Source organism: Pinus tabuliformis, chromosome 7 (genome assembly GCF_031772625.1).
Source record: "Pinus tabuliformis cultivar Carrire ecotype Pingquan chromosome 7, CPIR1, whole genome shotgun sequence".
Lineage (NCBI taxonomy): Eukaryota > Viridiplantae > Streptophyta > Pinopsida > Pinales > Pinaceae > Pinus > Pinus tabuliformis.
In genome coordinates, this window is record NC_142293.1 from 67,402,178 (window position 1) to 67,417,451 (window position 15,274).

Consider the following 15,274-nt stretch of genomic DNA (forward strand, 5'->3'; position numbering starts at 1 on the left):
AAATGTTAAATGTTCCTGAAACAATCCAGAAAGCTCTTCTTCAACCTAAGAAAGGTTAAGTTTGCTGGGTAACTGGAACCCTTTGCTTCTTCTTAGTTCGCAAGTCAATGGTGATTGGTGTATGATATTTACTTTTCATGGGCAGTTATCATCTTAGTTTTAACCTTATCCGTTTCCTTCCACCCAAAAATTTTCCAAGATATTTTTTCTGGTTCTATAGTTTATATCTTTCTTGGATCTTGTACTTTGTGAACACACTAAGTAAAAATTGTGCAAAATGGATTGTTATCAGTCTTCCCAGGTCTTCAATATGCCAAAAGATGATGAAAATTATTCATGATATGCTCTATCAGCCTAAGCAGGGTTTTTATTTGCTAGTCTTTGAGGGTATTACATGCCTTTCGTTGGTAGGTTCTTTAGTTCTCTTATCCTTGTGATCTAGTTTTTCTGCATCTAGATAATCGTATCTCTGTTGGATTGTAGATCCTTGTGTGCGATGAGTGTGCAGGAAATGAGTACGTGGAAAAGGAATAATATTTTTTTTTTTAAACCCTGGCTATGTAAATGTTGGTATGATTTTAGAAAAAATTGATTGAAATTTTTAAAAATTTGAGTTATGGTCGTAAAGTGTTAAGATTTGAGTGAGCCAGAATTTTTTATGGTATTAGGTTTGTTTTTACATTTAAAAAGATTTAAATATTTCCTAATCGAATTTCTTACCACAGAAAATTCCCCAAAATTGTTTCTCTTGGACAGATTTTAAATGTCTATTAAATTCACAGAATTTGTAACCATTAATTTTCTTACAAATTTATTGGATATATAATTGACTATATAATTAATATAAAATGAAAAAATATTAATTAAATACATTGAATCCGTAACCGTTTAATTTTGGTAGATATACATTGCATTCACAGAATGTAGAAGCTAAAGATCATAAATATTTGTTAATTTTGATAGATATACATTACATTTACAGAATAACAGAATATTGCAACCTGACAAAATTTAAAAATACTTTGAATAACAGAATATTGCAACCTGACAAAATTTAAAAATACTTTGAATAACAGAATATTGCAACCTGACAAAAAAACAAAATGACAAAATTTTAGTAGAGCAATAATAGGTCGCTTGGAACTCGAGTGGGAGAAAGCGACCTTTGTATAAACAAATTTGGTGTGGTAAGCAATGCCTGTTTTCCACTTGCCATTCCAAACAACCATTCAAAACTATTACCTGCTTAGTTGGCTTAGATAATTGTTTTATGTCCAAACGAAGATTGAAAACAAGATCGTTGGACACCCTTGGGTGGTTTAAATTTTGTATCTTATTTTGGTTTTCATGGGCCAATGCAGTGAATGATTTTCTGAAGCTGTTTGATTCCTGGTGTATTCAATGGAGATTGCATCAGTGTATGATTTTATAGTAGTGGGAGTGGGAGTTGTGCTGTTATCTATTTTCCTCCTCCACAACAAAAAGAAGAACAACAGATTGCCACCTGGTCCTCCTGGATGGCCCATCATTGGAAACATCCTTCAGTGGGGTGACAAACCTCATGAATCTCTCTTTGGCCTTGCCCAGAAATATGGGCCTCTTATGTCTCTGAGACTGGGATGCAAATTAACAGTTGTTGTTTCATCACCATCCATGGCAAAAGAGGTGCTGAAAAACAATGACCAGACCTTTTCCAGCAGGTCTGTCAACATGGCCGCCAGGACATTTGGATACCAAGGGACTAGTCTGGTATGGAGTCCTTATGGTCCTCACTGGCGGTTGCTCAGAAGGATCTGTAACACTGAACTATTCTCACCCAAAAGGCTTGATGCTCTTCAGCATTTGAGAAGCGATGAAGTAAATAGGACCATTAGGTCTATCTTTGAGGACTCCATTGAGGGACAAAGTGTGAATATTGGAGAGAGAGCCTTTCTGAATTCACTTAGCCTTGTGGGCAGGATGATTTGCAGCAGAAATGTATTTCACCCGGGCTCTAAAGAGGTTGCAGAGTTTAAGGATATGGTATGGGAAGTCCTAAAGTTGACAGGAACTCCAAATTTATCAGATGTCTTCCCTTTCCTGGAGAGGTTTGATCTGCAAGGACTGAAGCAAGGAATGAAGAGCTTGGCCAGGAGGTTTGACAGTCTCTTTGACAGGATTATTGAGGAGCGTCTAGGAGAAGATGATGATAATGATGGGGCAACTGTTCACCATGAAGGGAAGGATTTTCTAGAAATCATGCTGGATTTAAGGAAGGGTGGCACACAATTCACTTTGGAAAACATCAAGGGATTGCTAATGGTAAGCTGTTTCAGTAGTGATAGCTTCCATTAAAAAATACTTACATGCACATGGAAGCCATGTATTTTTAAAATTTACAATTAAGTTTGATGTATATGGTCAACCTCACTGCATAATTACATAAGTAGAATTCTCAATCGTGCACTGTATAGCCACATAAGTAGAGTTCTCAATCATTTTTATTTTTTTATATATTAGATTTGTTAATGGGAAAAAGAATTTCAAATTATAAATTCAGATATGAATTTATAATTTGAAATTCTAAAAATAATATTAAGAATTTAATTTTAAGATCACAACTAATTAAATGATATTGAATTGGTATGTGAAATCTCTTATTAAATTGGTATGTGAAATCTCTTGATGGTGTAACTCCAAACCAATTTTATTATTATGATTGAGCCAATTCTATGATCTATAACTTGTAACCCACTTTCTATCTATAAAAACCTTACACAATGTAAACTAAATATAGTGATTATGCTGGCAGGACATGTTCATTGCAGGGACGGATACAACTTCGGTAACAGTTGAATGGGCAATGGCTGAGCTTCTCAGAAAACCAGCAGTAATAAGAAAGGCTCAGGCAGAGCTGGATGAAATCGTTGGTCAAGACAAAAGAATGGAAGAATCAGACATAGTAAAGCTGCCATATTTACAAGCAATAGTGAAGGAGGTCCTCAGATTGCACCCAGCAGCTCCACTGATAGTTCCACGAAGAGCAGATAGCTCTTGTGAGATTGGTGGATATGTTGTCCCAGAGAACACACAAGTGTTTGTGAATATATGGGGCATTGGAAGAGATCCCAGGGTTTGGAAGGAACCTTTGGAATTCAAGCCAGAAAGGTTTTTGGGGTGTAATACTGACTATAGAGGCCAAGACTTTGAGTTGATACCATTTGGTGCAGGAAGAAGGATTTGCATTGGGCTTCCTCTGGCACACAGAATGCTTCATTTGGTTTTGGGATCTCTCCTTCATGCTTTCAATTGGTCCATCCTTGGGGCCACCAGGGACGATGATTTTGTAGTTGATATGTCTGAGGTGTTTGGGCTAGCTCTACAGAAGAGAATACCCTTAATAGCAGTTCCCGCACCAAGACTGCCTATTAATCTTTACTAGACAGGATTATATAGGGTGGATTGCCCTCTCTGCAAACTTTCTTAGAGGAACAACATAGATAAGACATTTGCAAGGTATTAATACTAGAAAATATATATGATACATTATATATATATAAAATATGTTGTATATTTCATGTGAGAATTATAAGCTTCCATATATATATTTATTTATTTTGAATTTTATATATATATATATATATATATATATATATATATATATATATATATATATATATACTATTTTTATTTTAATATATCAACATAGATTTATTTTAAATAGGGATCTAATATCACTGGAGAGATCCAATTTTTTCATTTGCAAATTTTTTTATGAGTGGATATTATTTAAATGTTTTATATAGTTATTTAATTTTTTAATTTTTATATTTTTTTTTTTATTTGACATACATGAACAAAATTTCAACTTTGATGAGGAACTGATAACATTACACATCATACTGAGTTTAGAATAAGTCTCTAGGCTCAAAAATCAAAAGTAAGTTTCGAAAACAATAAAAAAATCAAAAGTAAGTTTCAAAAACATTAAAAAATAAAAAATAAGTTTCAAAAACACTAAAAAAAACATTAGTATAATGTAAAATATCTAATATTAAAAAAATACTTTAAATTTTTTAATATATATGTTATGAGTGATTAAAAATGAATAATAATTATAAATAGTTGAGAAGTTAAGTGTATATAATAGTTTAATGTATACTTTTATAATAAGAAAATTTCCTTTTTTTTTAATATATCTATTTAATATATATGTGATGAGTAATTAAAAATGAATAATAATTATAAATAGTTTAGAAGTTAAGTGTATATAATAGTTTAATGTACACTTTTATTAAAAAAAAAATCGAATTTATTATGTGATATTTAGGTTTTTTTATTTCAGAAAATGATATTAAAAAAAATGTTATAGTAAGTTTATTTTTTTATATATTATTTAAATTAAATTTAAAAAATGTAAAATAGATGTTTTAGGTCATGGTTTTTTTTATATTTTCATTATTTTTTTTAATTTTTATTTGTTTATTTTGTATTGTTGTTGTATTACTTTGAATTTTTACGTCCAGAGGAGCAATCTGCATTCAGCTGACTTGATGTGTAAGTGTGTCATGTCTTCAAAAAATAATAATTTTTTTTTTTCTTTCTAATGTAGCCAATCTTAAATTATATATAAATTTTTAATCTTATTAAAGGATGGAGATTAATTATTAAATATAGTTATGTATTTAAATGACTAGTAAATTATTTCATGCTTTTAATAGTTCCTTTATCATATACTTGAATTTGAATGGATCATAAATTTACCCTTAACAATTTTTTTGACCACAATAAAATTCCAAATTAAGTAAAAATTTAAACATTTTTACTCTATACGAAAGTCAGTCTCATTTCTTAAATCAAAGGAAAAAGGTTAATTCAAGACAAAGATTCGAAAATCTTGCTCCAAAATCTTTTAATATTTCTTTTAACTAAACATTTGTAAAATGAATCTTTAAAAGGAAAAACCATATCTTAGGGATATATTAAAATCTTTAAAGGCATAAATATTCCACATCAAAGTTGTAATATTTGAAAATATTAATTTGATGTAGTTTTACTATAAATTTTGTTATCATGCCATGTAAAAAATATCATCAAATCTAATATTGATATGATAATATTAATGTCAATATATTATAGTATTAATATTGTTAAATTTAATAGCTTTGGATTAATGCAATATTAAATTTAATACAATATTCAATTTGTTATATTATAATATATATTAATATATCACGATATATGTTAACTCTAGATATATATAGAGCGAAGAACAAATGCATAGAATGATAGAGGTGGAGAGATGGGGGAGTGACAAGGGAGAGGAGGAGATACAATGAAGGAGAGGGAAGAGGAGGAATGAAGAGAGAGAAAAATAGAGTGAGAGAGGGAGAGAATGGTAAGAAAGAGAGAGAGAGGGGGAAACACAAAGATGGAGGGGGGGAGAGATAGTGACAAGGTTAGAGGGAAGATAGAGAGGGAGAGAGAGAGAGAGAGGAAGGACCAAAGAAAGGACTTGAGAGAGACGAACATAGAGATGGAGTTGGAGGGGGAGAGAGGGAGTTAAGAAGAAATACATAGAGAGAGAAAAGTGGAGAGGGAGAGAGAGGGAGTGACAAGAGAGATATGGAGAGAGAGAGTGTATGTTTAGGGGAGAGAGAGAGAGAGGCAAAGAAGGAGAGATCGAAGAAAGGGGGGAGAGAAGGATAGAGGAGAGAGGGAGGGAGATAGTGATAGAGTTAGAGGGCGGAGAGAGAGGGGGGATGGTGAGCACCAGTATTGCAGCAATAATGTTGCAACTCCTGGGTTGCCTACTTTACTCTTATCAACTCGGTAGTTCCTAACAAACTTGGAAGCGACGGTGCTGTATGCACAAATACTAGTTCTTACTGTAGGCTGTCACTTGGCTAGTTGGCGCAAGATCACTAGGAGCTCAAGCCATCTTCTATAGATTCCAGAAGAAGCTCTATATGTGATGAAAGGAAAGCTTACTCTATAGAGGCTACTCTAATTGCAAAAAAGAAAAAGAATAAAATGTGAAGTAAACCTAGCAAACCCTACTTAACCAACTAATCCTACTTTTGCAGAAAGCACTATGAAAACCATGAAATAAATGCCATTACCTACTCAAGGAAGTAAACAACATCTACTCAAGCTATTTCTAGAAGTAAATGAGCAAAAAACATCTTTTTGGATTTTTATGTATTTTTATGTGAAATTGACATGCATGTATTTTATTGTGTGTGAAGGTGGAAGCAAATAGGTGGTGTTGAAGGGCAACTTTGGGGTTTGAAGAGATGTAAGATGGTATAGATGGGTCCTAGGAGGTCTCGGGTGGCCTTCTAGAGGCTTTTCCCACACTCGACCTTCAAAATAAAGCCTACAGGAAAATCTAACAGGAGGACACAGGGGATCTACAAGAGGATGCCGAGAGCAGTTTTGAAGGTTTTGAGGGTGTGAGAGCGGATGGAAAAGGTAGCTGAAGGTTGGGATGATGTGTTAGAGTTCCTAGGGTCCACCAAGGATCACTAGGAGAGGGAAAGATGATTGGGAGAGAGGAAGAAATCCTATGGAAAAAGGCAGAAAACTAAGGCAGATTTGAGGTGAACTTTGGGCGACCTGTAGGGCATGGATCAGGGAGAGAATGTGATGGCTGATAGGCTGACCTGCTGTGAGAATAGATCTGTTGCAAAAGAACTGACAGTCAACCAATGAGATCAAGCAAGCAAGGAAATGAGTACATAAAAAAAACAAAATTTTGCATCAAGCTAGTCTAAATTATGAGCTATGGAAGTAAATGTTGAAAAAATGCTACAAGGAGAGAGAGCATGGAAGAAGACTTATTGCAAAGACAGAAATGAGCATGGTGAAAAAGATCTAAAGCAAAACATTAACCTTCTAACAAACTGCAAACACTAGAAATCCTATGGAGAAGGAAAATCTGTGTTTTTGGGGCAGCAAGAGGGTCTTTGCCTCAATTCATGGTCGCAAAGGGAGGAAAAGAGGCCAAGGCACTGTTGCTAGCCTTTTGAATCTTCTTTCTATCACTGCTTAACCTGTTACAAAAAACACAAATGGAACCAACCTTCTAAATCACCAAAAGCAACCTATTCTTAACCAATAAAAAAATTCATCTAACAACAACTAATCCATAAACTGAAACAAAGCATATAAATACAAACAAGAGGAGCTTGGCTACTTGGATTGTGCCCTAACCCAAGAGTTAAGCCCTCTGAGGTAACTCAATGCTAGCTCAAAAAGGATCTGATCTTTATTATCAAAATAGTAATAGGGTTACATGAAACTGTCACCAAAAGTAAACTCGAAGTTGAGCAGAGTTCTACAATAGAAAAAGTACAACAAAAATCCAAAAAAAATTCGACCCTAGTGAGGCCCTAGGCCTCTCTACTTATACAACTGAAGCTCCCAACAGCTTCCTTAAAATCAAGGAGGCTTGGCTCCCAAAACTCGAGATAAACATAAGTTATCCTCCACTTGCTCAGTTGCCTCCTAGTGCATTGATTTGGTTGTTTGTACTCCGAGTTGCATGAAGGGGAATTCGAAGTGGGGAGTAATAAATGAGGGGGATTCCCTCCTATAAATCCTCTCCTTTGTCCACTTTGAATTATTGCTGCCAATTGTCCATTGAATCTTTGACTTTGTCTTCAAAATTCAACAAAAATATGCATTAAACACATATTAGACCTCTTGGCATCATAACTAACTCAACTCACTCCATAAGCATAAATTTAATCAAAAAACATGCAATAAGCTAACGGAATGGTTGGTTTAACTATGTTAGGAAGCAAAATGAGCCCGTATAATTACCCATTTATGGGGCTCATCATCACCCCCCTACTAAAGGTGTTGCTCATCCTCTGAGCAACTTAGTCCATCTCCTCATCTTTGATGGCCCTGGTGGCCTCTCTAGCATCCCAAGATTTTGATGTTGTTTCCTCTTCCTTGTCATAGAAACCTGCTTTTCTGTTTATCTCTTCCCATTGCCTCTGCTCTTCTTCTTCGATTCTCCCTTATAGTATGCCTAACAACAGTGGTGGACTTAGTTTGAGGCCAATCGAATTGACCTGCAGCCTTTGCATTGAGTGCTTGTACATTGGCACTCTCCTTAGTGCCTCCTTCATCCTCATTGGAGAATGATATTCCTTGATCTTCAGACTGTGTGGTAAGGTGTTCCATCTCCTCATACATGCATGCACACAGTCATCCCCAAGTAACCTTTCCATGTTCTCAAAATGCACAATAGCCTGTGCTTGATCACTTATATATCTGGGGGAAATTTAAGGATTAGTTGCAAGCAGCTGGTGTGTGCTGATGAGAGCCATGGGATCTGATGGCATAGCTCTGATCATTAGTGGCTCATTCTGCTCTCTGATCATCAACCTTTTTTACTTCAGTTGCCCTTAACTCCTCATGGTTCATCCATGAAGCCATGGCCATTATTTGTAGGTCCCATAGCCTAGCATTGGGGTCCCACACATTCATGTCTGTGAGGGCCATGTTATGCAGGTAAAATTCTGCCATTTTTTCCTTATCTTCTGTTGTGCTCTGGTCACACAAGTCCATAAATTGTCTGTAATCTTGAAAAGGCATTGTGCCTCTTTGTGCCAAAGTCTTGATCTGAAATTGTAGCCCTTGGTCCTTGAGGTATAATCCATAGAATTTGCTGGTTTTCTACATTGCAGTGCCTCCATGGATAAGCTAGCCATGCATGCCATCTGGATCTCTTTCTCCTTCAGCTGCCTTCTTAGAAATTCATTTTCAGTTTGGAGTTGGCTTCTTGCAATTGCCTCCCTATGTCTAATAGCACTTAACTCCCTTCCCATTTCTCTAAGCTTGTTCTCCATGTGGCCAACATCCTCAACTCCCTTGGATTTGGCTATTTGCATCCACCTATGTGTTCTTATTCTTTCCTTCTCTAGTTCAAAGAATAGTGGAATTGCAAATGTTTGTGGAATTATCCTTCCTCCTTCAAGAAGATGGTAATAGGAGGCAAGGCTGGGCTGGGGATCAGGTTCTTGTGGCTCTATAGCTTCCTCCTTCCCCTTTGGCTGCTCTTCCATTGTTTTCTCAAGCTGTTGGGTCTCTTGTAGCCTTGACAGTGTCTCCTGTAGAACTGTTTGTGCCTCCTGTAGGACTTTTTTTGGCTCCTGTAGTTGCACTTTTTCCTTCCAGGTGGAAGATCTAGGAGTCCCTCTTTCATATCTGATAGGGGTTTTAGAGGGAGATTCTTCCCCTTTGATAGTGGGTGAATCTTTAATTGTAATGGGAACTGTTGAAGATGGCTGGGGTTTCCCTGATTTGATCCTTGTGCTTTTCCTGGCCTTGAAATACATGGAGGCCTGCATTTTTCTCTTTTCTTTTGGATTAATTGGTGTGCTCAGGGCTGTGAGGGTAGCTGCTGCCTCCCTTTCCAGGGTCTCAGGGGACCCTTCTCTTTTTTTTTCCTCTGCTGCCTCTTTTTCTCCTCCTTTTGCCTCCTTTTCTATCTCTGTTTGCTTTGTTTCTTCCTTTTCTGTCTCTTCATCCTTCTCCTCTTCTATCTTAGTTTCTTCCTCCTCCTTTTCTTGTCCTGTTGAGTCATCAGTTGCTTCACCTTCTCCCCCTTTTTGCTCTTCTTCCTCACTGCCAGAAGGACTGATGTCATAGATGAGGGCCTTTATGTCATCTTCTGCTATCATGTTTATGAAGACTTCCCATGCTATAGTGAGTGTGAATGTATGGAGGGCTTCTTCTACTAAAGTTTTGATTAACCCATGGTGAGCCAGCTGATCTGGACTCCCTACCTTAAACTTAATGCTGGAGTCTATGAGGGACTACAGGAGGAAATAGGGGATGCTGAGTCTCTGGGGTGTTGGAGTGTCCATGCCATATCTTAGCTCATGAAGGATTCTAAAATGGTAGCCATAGACTATGCTATACCTCCCCTCACATGAGATATATTTGATGATTTGGTAACTAACTTCATCCCAAGGGTAGGGTATGCTTGTCCTTCTAATGCCATTTTTATCTTCTACAAGATGTTCATTGTTTTCGAAGAAGTTTTTCTTGGCAGCCTGTCCAATTGGTTTTTCATCTTCTATGGACCCAATTCCTCCTTAAAATGATATCATTCCTTGCACATATTGATAATCAAGGTGGGTATGTATGGAACCTACCTCCTCAAGCCAGAAATAAATAAAAAAAACTCATGTTTTCTTCTTAAAAACAACTGACTTTCCCTCCTGTAGAACTGCTTGTAGGTGCTCCTGTAGAACCTGTAAGTGCTCCTATAGACAACGCCGAGAGTAAGAGGATGGGTGAGATTGATGGAAAAAAATGGTTTCGAGGCTGTGGGGTGACAAGGAGTTTGCTGCAGCTAAGTTTACGAGGAGAGAATGAGAGAAAAGGTGGTGAGAGTGCTCGAGGAGGAGTACTTATTACTTCTTTTAGATATTTCTGGTGATGGGGGTGAGCTGGAAAAAATGTACGTTGGCCATATTTGGACCGTTGGTCCCCACCTGCCTTGTCATCATGGTTTCTTCCCGCAATCACCTCTCATTATTGCATCGGAGTTTGCATACCCTCCACTAACTGTCCTTGGTATCTTTCTCTGAGTTGACTATGCGCACGTGTGGGTGACATCTTCGGATGAGTGCAGTCAACTAGATGAAGGTGGCCAAGTTATCTAGCCACCTTTTTCTTGTTCAACCTCAACCATCTCATTTTCTCATGCATATCTTTCAATTACACAAATGCAAACAGAGGAGCGGGTTAGTCACTTATCTGTGAGTTGAATGTATGTGTTGTGAGGTATTTTGGCTCCTTTTACTGCTGCATGCTTGTTATAGACATATTTGGGCACTGCAACTCCAAACTCATATGTCCATAAACTAAGGGATCCTTAAGTCCCTAAAAGTGTTGTTTCATACCCTAAAGGATCATGGTCAACTGATTACATCATTTCCCAGAAGTTCCACCTGAAAAACTACTTAGAACTGGCCAAAACTGGACCATACAGACTGCTCCATGGGCAAGGTGCGATGCATACTGACTGCCTAACTGGCCAGGTGCGATGCATACTCAAATGGCCTTCTGTGGGGTGTGATGAGCAAGAATAGACAAATGGCAGAGACAGTTTGCAAGGTGGATGATCATGGAATCTTCCAGAAACTTCTCCTGTGACACTTGCCTCTCTGAATTCGCCCAGGGATGAGTAAGAGATCATGAAATCTCCAAGTGGAACCAAGAACTATCAGTGGAATGACACTAATCAAAAACCCAAAGTTGACTCACACCCTTGCAAGACATCTATAAATGGATCCCTCATCTGAGAGATCTGGAGGCTGGAATTTTGTATTTTGTAAGGAAGTGTTGTTGGTTTGCTGAGAAGAGACATTGCATTGTTGGGTGATTTGTTTGTTCATGAGGTGAAGAGGGCTTATACAACTGGGAGGATGATGCTGGATCAAATAGCTGGGTTGTAATCCTCTCTTACATTACTATTAATAAAGTTCTTTGAGTTGTCCTCCATATGATTTTGTATTTGTGAATCTTATTGTTTATGAATGCAATTGTATGGTCAATGTGTTTCTGATTCCACATTGTTTATGATGTTTTAGATAGAGATGCTTTGATAGTTTACTCTTACTTTGACTCTATAGGTACTCTTTAAAGCGGGACAAGTAGGAGAGGAGTGGAAAATTATATCAAGGAAAGGATAAATCAAGCTAGGATCAAAGCGAAAGATCCAGGTTGGTCCTCTCTTCTTCTCTTCCATCTATCACACTTAAAGGAACTCTTGAAAAGCTTTCATTGTTTGTTTCTAAGATAGCTACCCATCTTAGTGGGACTAGCAGTTCGAATCTACACTAGTTTTCCTTGAAACAAAATGGCGACTCTGTTGGGGAACAAATAGTTTGTTTTGTTTGTTAATTGTTTGCTTTATAAACTACAGAAGGAGCCTGAAGTTAGCCAGCTAGCCTTCGAAACGCTTTTTCTATGCAATTGTGAAGTAGATAAACGCTCCTTCAGTCAATCTCCGGGTTGATTTATGAACTGAACATCTGACTTACAAAGCATCCTAAGTGCCCTTGTGGTAGCTCAGAACCTCATCAGATCCTACCCTTATGCTTTGTGTTTACTATCCATCATTACTCAGCCTAAATCACTGAACTTAGCTGCAAGTTTTGAGCAAAAACCAAGCTCAGTTTCGCTCCCTGGCCCATCGCACTATCTGTAACTGTGCAACCTGGATGCATTGCACCTCCTGTGTGTTGCAGGTGAGATGCATCCCTATTTCCCTGTGTTGCAGGTGCAATGATTGAGTGAACTATTTTTTGTTCTCTAAAATTTGGTTTTTTCTCTTTGTTTTCAGCTTTATTCAGTAGTTTTGCTGTGCATGATCAGTACCTTATTGCTGTAACCATCTTCCTTCACATTATTTCAGCCTCCATCAGTTAGGAATTGTAAATGTTTGTGTGTATGTGTTAATGGTTTACAATCTTCCTTTGTCGAAAGTAGCCTAATCGAACTGTCGTTTTTGATGCAAGTGTCGTAATTGTCATTCTGAATCAAAAGAAGAGTGTCGTAAAGTCTTCCTCTTCTAGATAGTTGATTGTACTTTTGTCATTGTAATTGATTTTGAAATTATTAGTATTTCAAGTGTCGAAAATAGTTTTAAATTCGAAATCGAAAAGTGTCGTCTTAGTCTTCCTTTCGTTTTGAAAAGAAAAATTGTTAGTACTGTCGCTTTGAAAGAAAATAGTTCAGATCTGTACTTAGCTTTCTTTTTTGTCATTCACACATTAAGAAAGCGGAAAACAAATACATGCATGTGCATCTGCATTTTGACTGCTTGCGAAATTTGATTTAGGAAAGTGCATTTAGTGTGTGCTCTATGCTCTCTGCTGAAAGAAAAATCGTTATCTTCTTTCCTTTGTAGCTAGTATTTTTCATTGTGAAGAGAACATAAACAACTGTTTATCATTTTAGATTGCATATTTAGGAATTTCACATCTACATCACGTGGTGAACCTTGAAAGACAAACTTCTAAGTAAGATCAACTCTAAAATAAACCTCAATGAACATAAAAACGCTTTGGAATCTAACGCAACACATCTAGAAGTCTAGGCTAGAGATGTGTTCCGGTGTTGTAAAACCTGGTAAATATTGTTTTCATCAAAGGTTGGGTGATTCCCACTCTTTGATACGACAAGTGCCAGTACGGACTTGTGCTCCCTGTATCGTCGAGTATATATTGGGAGATCACAATAGGCTGATATCCTTTATCCTTAGGAATCTGTGTCTGCCGCCCTATCAATCGTAATGCACTGAACACAACATTCGGGAAGATTGACTGCCATACATAATTCCTTGGTAATTTCTCTATCATTTATCACCAAGGTGTATTTTGTAGTTTTACGATCGATTTGGTAAACCCTCTGTCTAGACTTCCAGAGCAATCACTTTCGTTCCTTTTCGACTCCTTAAAAGAAAAGGTCCATCTGAGCATTTGTCACTTCAGGCTCATTAAAAATCGAAGGTGACTAGAGTCACCTTTAGCTTTTTCTCGACTCTTAAAAATTGAAAAAGAAAGTTGCGTCAAAACATCTTAAAATTTATTTTAAACAGAATAACATCCTTGTTCCTACGTTGATCTGAGGTTGAGATAATGGAGTCTACCAATCAAGGAATCCCCCTTGGAGGGAATCCTAGTCCTTTCTCCTCTTCGGGAGATATTGGTTCTCCATATATGGCTACATTGTCCCTTCCAGGAATCACAATCAGCCTGCCGGTAGGGCTTTTCTCAACCTCTATCGTTCAAAACACCGCAATTCCTCAACAATCTAATCAACAACCAAATGATATTGAAGTTATCCCTTCGCCTTCTACTTCATTTGTTTCTCCTTCCCCTTCTTCCTCTTCACTTGGTGAAACTAGTGACACTAAAAACCAAGTAACCGAGAAGAAAAAGAAAGGGAAGGAGAAGAAGAAGAAGCCAGCTAAACAAGGGAACACCAATGCATCATCTGGCGAAAATCCGCGCACTAAAGTTTCCAAACCAAAATCTCCATGCATAATTTGCAAGGAGAACCATTACCATCGAGATTGCCCTTGCATTCCACAGATCTTGAGAGAATGGTCTCCCCAGTTGCACCATTCGGTGTCATCAACCCATGACAGTCAGGTTGACAGTGCACCATCAACTAGTGAAAACAAAGTCAATCGACAGAAAGGAAAAGCTAGAGTTCCATGTAGGTTATGTGAGGGTGATCATACTCTTCACCATTGTCCTTTTCTAGATGAAGCCAAAAGCATTTTGGATAACCGTCCTGCTTCACCGCATCAACTTCCACCCGGATACAAGAAACTCTTGCCAAATCCTTTGCTAGTTGAAAACCCGATTGACATAACTCAATTGTCGATCGAATCGCCTATCATTGAAAGTGAACCTTCTGAGTCCATACCAGATCAAAGTCAACTGGTCAAGATGGCAGTCGACCTAGTCTTCCTTTTATAAGATCCACCTTTAGATGATATAGTTTCCAAAGAGGATGAGAACGACACTGTTCAAATTCTTTTTGTCGATATAGAGTCTAATGAACTTGGAGGAAATCTGCCCATTCCTTCACAACAGGAAGAGAGCCCCCCAGTTCATGAAACTTATCTGGACATTTATCCGGTACCTCCTCCGAGTAGTCTAGTCGTTTTCTTTGATTGGAATCAACTAGTGAAACCTCACCTTCCATCAAATGTACCATTTTGAATCATAGTACAAGTTTACAAAATGATCGTGTCTTGCACAATTATAGATGGAGGGGCTTCAGTGAGTAATTTTTCCTCAACTACTTGGAAAGTGCTTGGTTCACCATCGCTTTTGCTTGAAAAAAAGAAAAAAAGAAAAAAAAAAAAGCAAAAAAGAAAAAAAAGAAAAAAAAAAACAATAATAATAATAATAATAATAAAAATAAAAAATAAAAAATAAAAAATAAAAAATAAAAAATAAAAAATAAAAAATAAAAAATAAAAAATAAAAAATAAAAAATAAAAAATAAAAATTGTTGGGCTTCAACAAAGGAACCAGTCGACCATTAGGGATCCTTCCAAGGTTACCGATAACTTTGAGAAAGAAAACCGTTTATTTGAACGTGATGGTAGTCCAAGGTCCACTAGATTACAATCTACTCCTTGGACGTGATTATATATATAGCATGGAAGCCATTGTTTCCACATTCTTTCGAGTGATGTGTTTTCCACATGAAGGCAGACTGGTGCAACTTGTCGACCAGCTTTCAT

General features: G+C 37.0%; 1 pseudogene; it reads left to right on the forward strand.

The window, feature by feature from the left end:
- Window positions 1–1,388: 1,388 nt before the first annotated feature.
- Window positions 1,389–3,421, forward strand: LOC149245240 (geraniol 8-hydroxylase pseudogene; annotated as a pseudogene).
- Window positions 3,422–15,274: the final 11,853 nt, after the last annotated feature.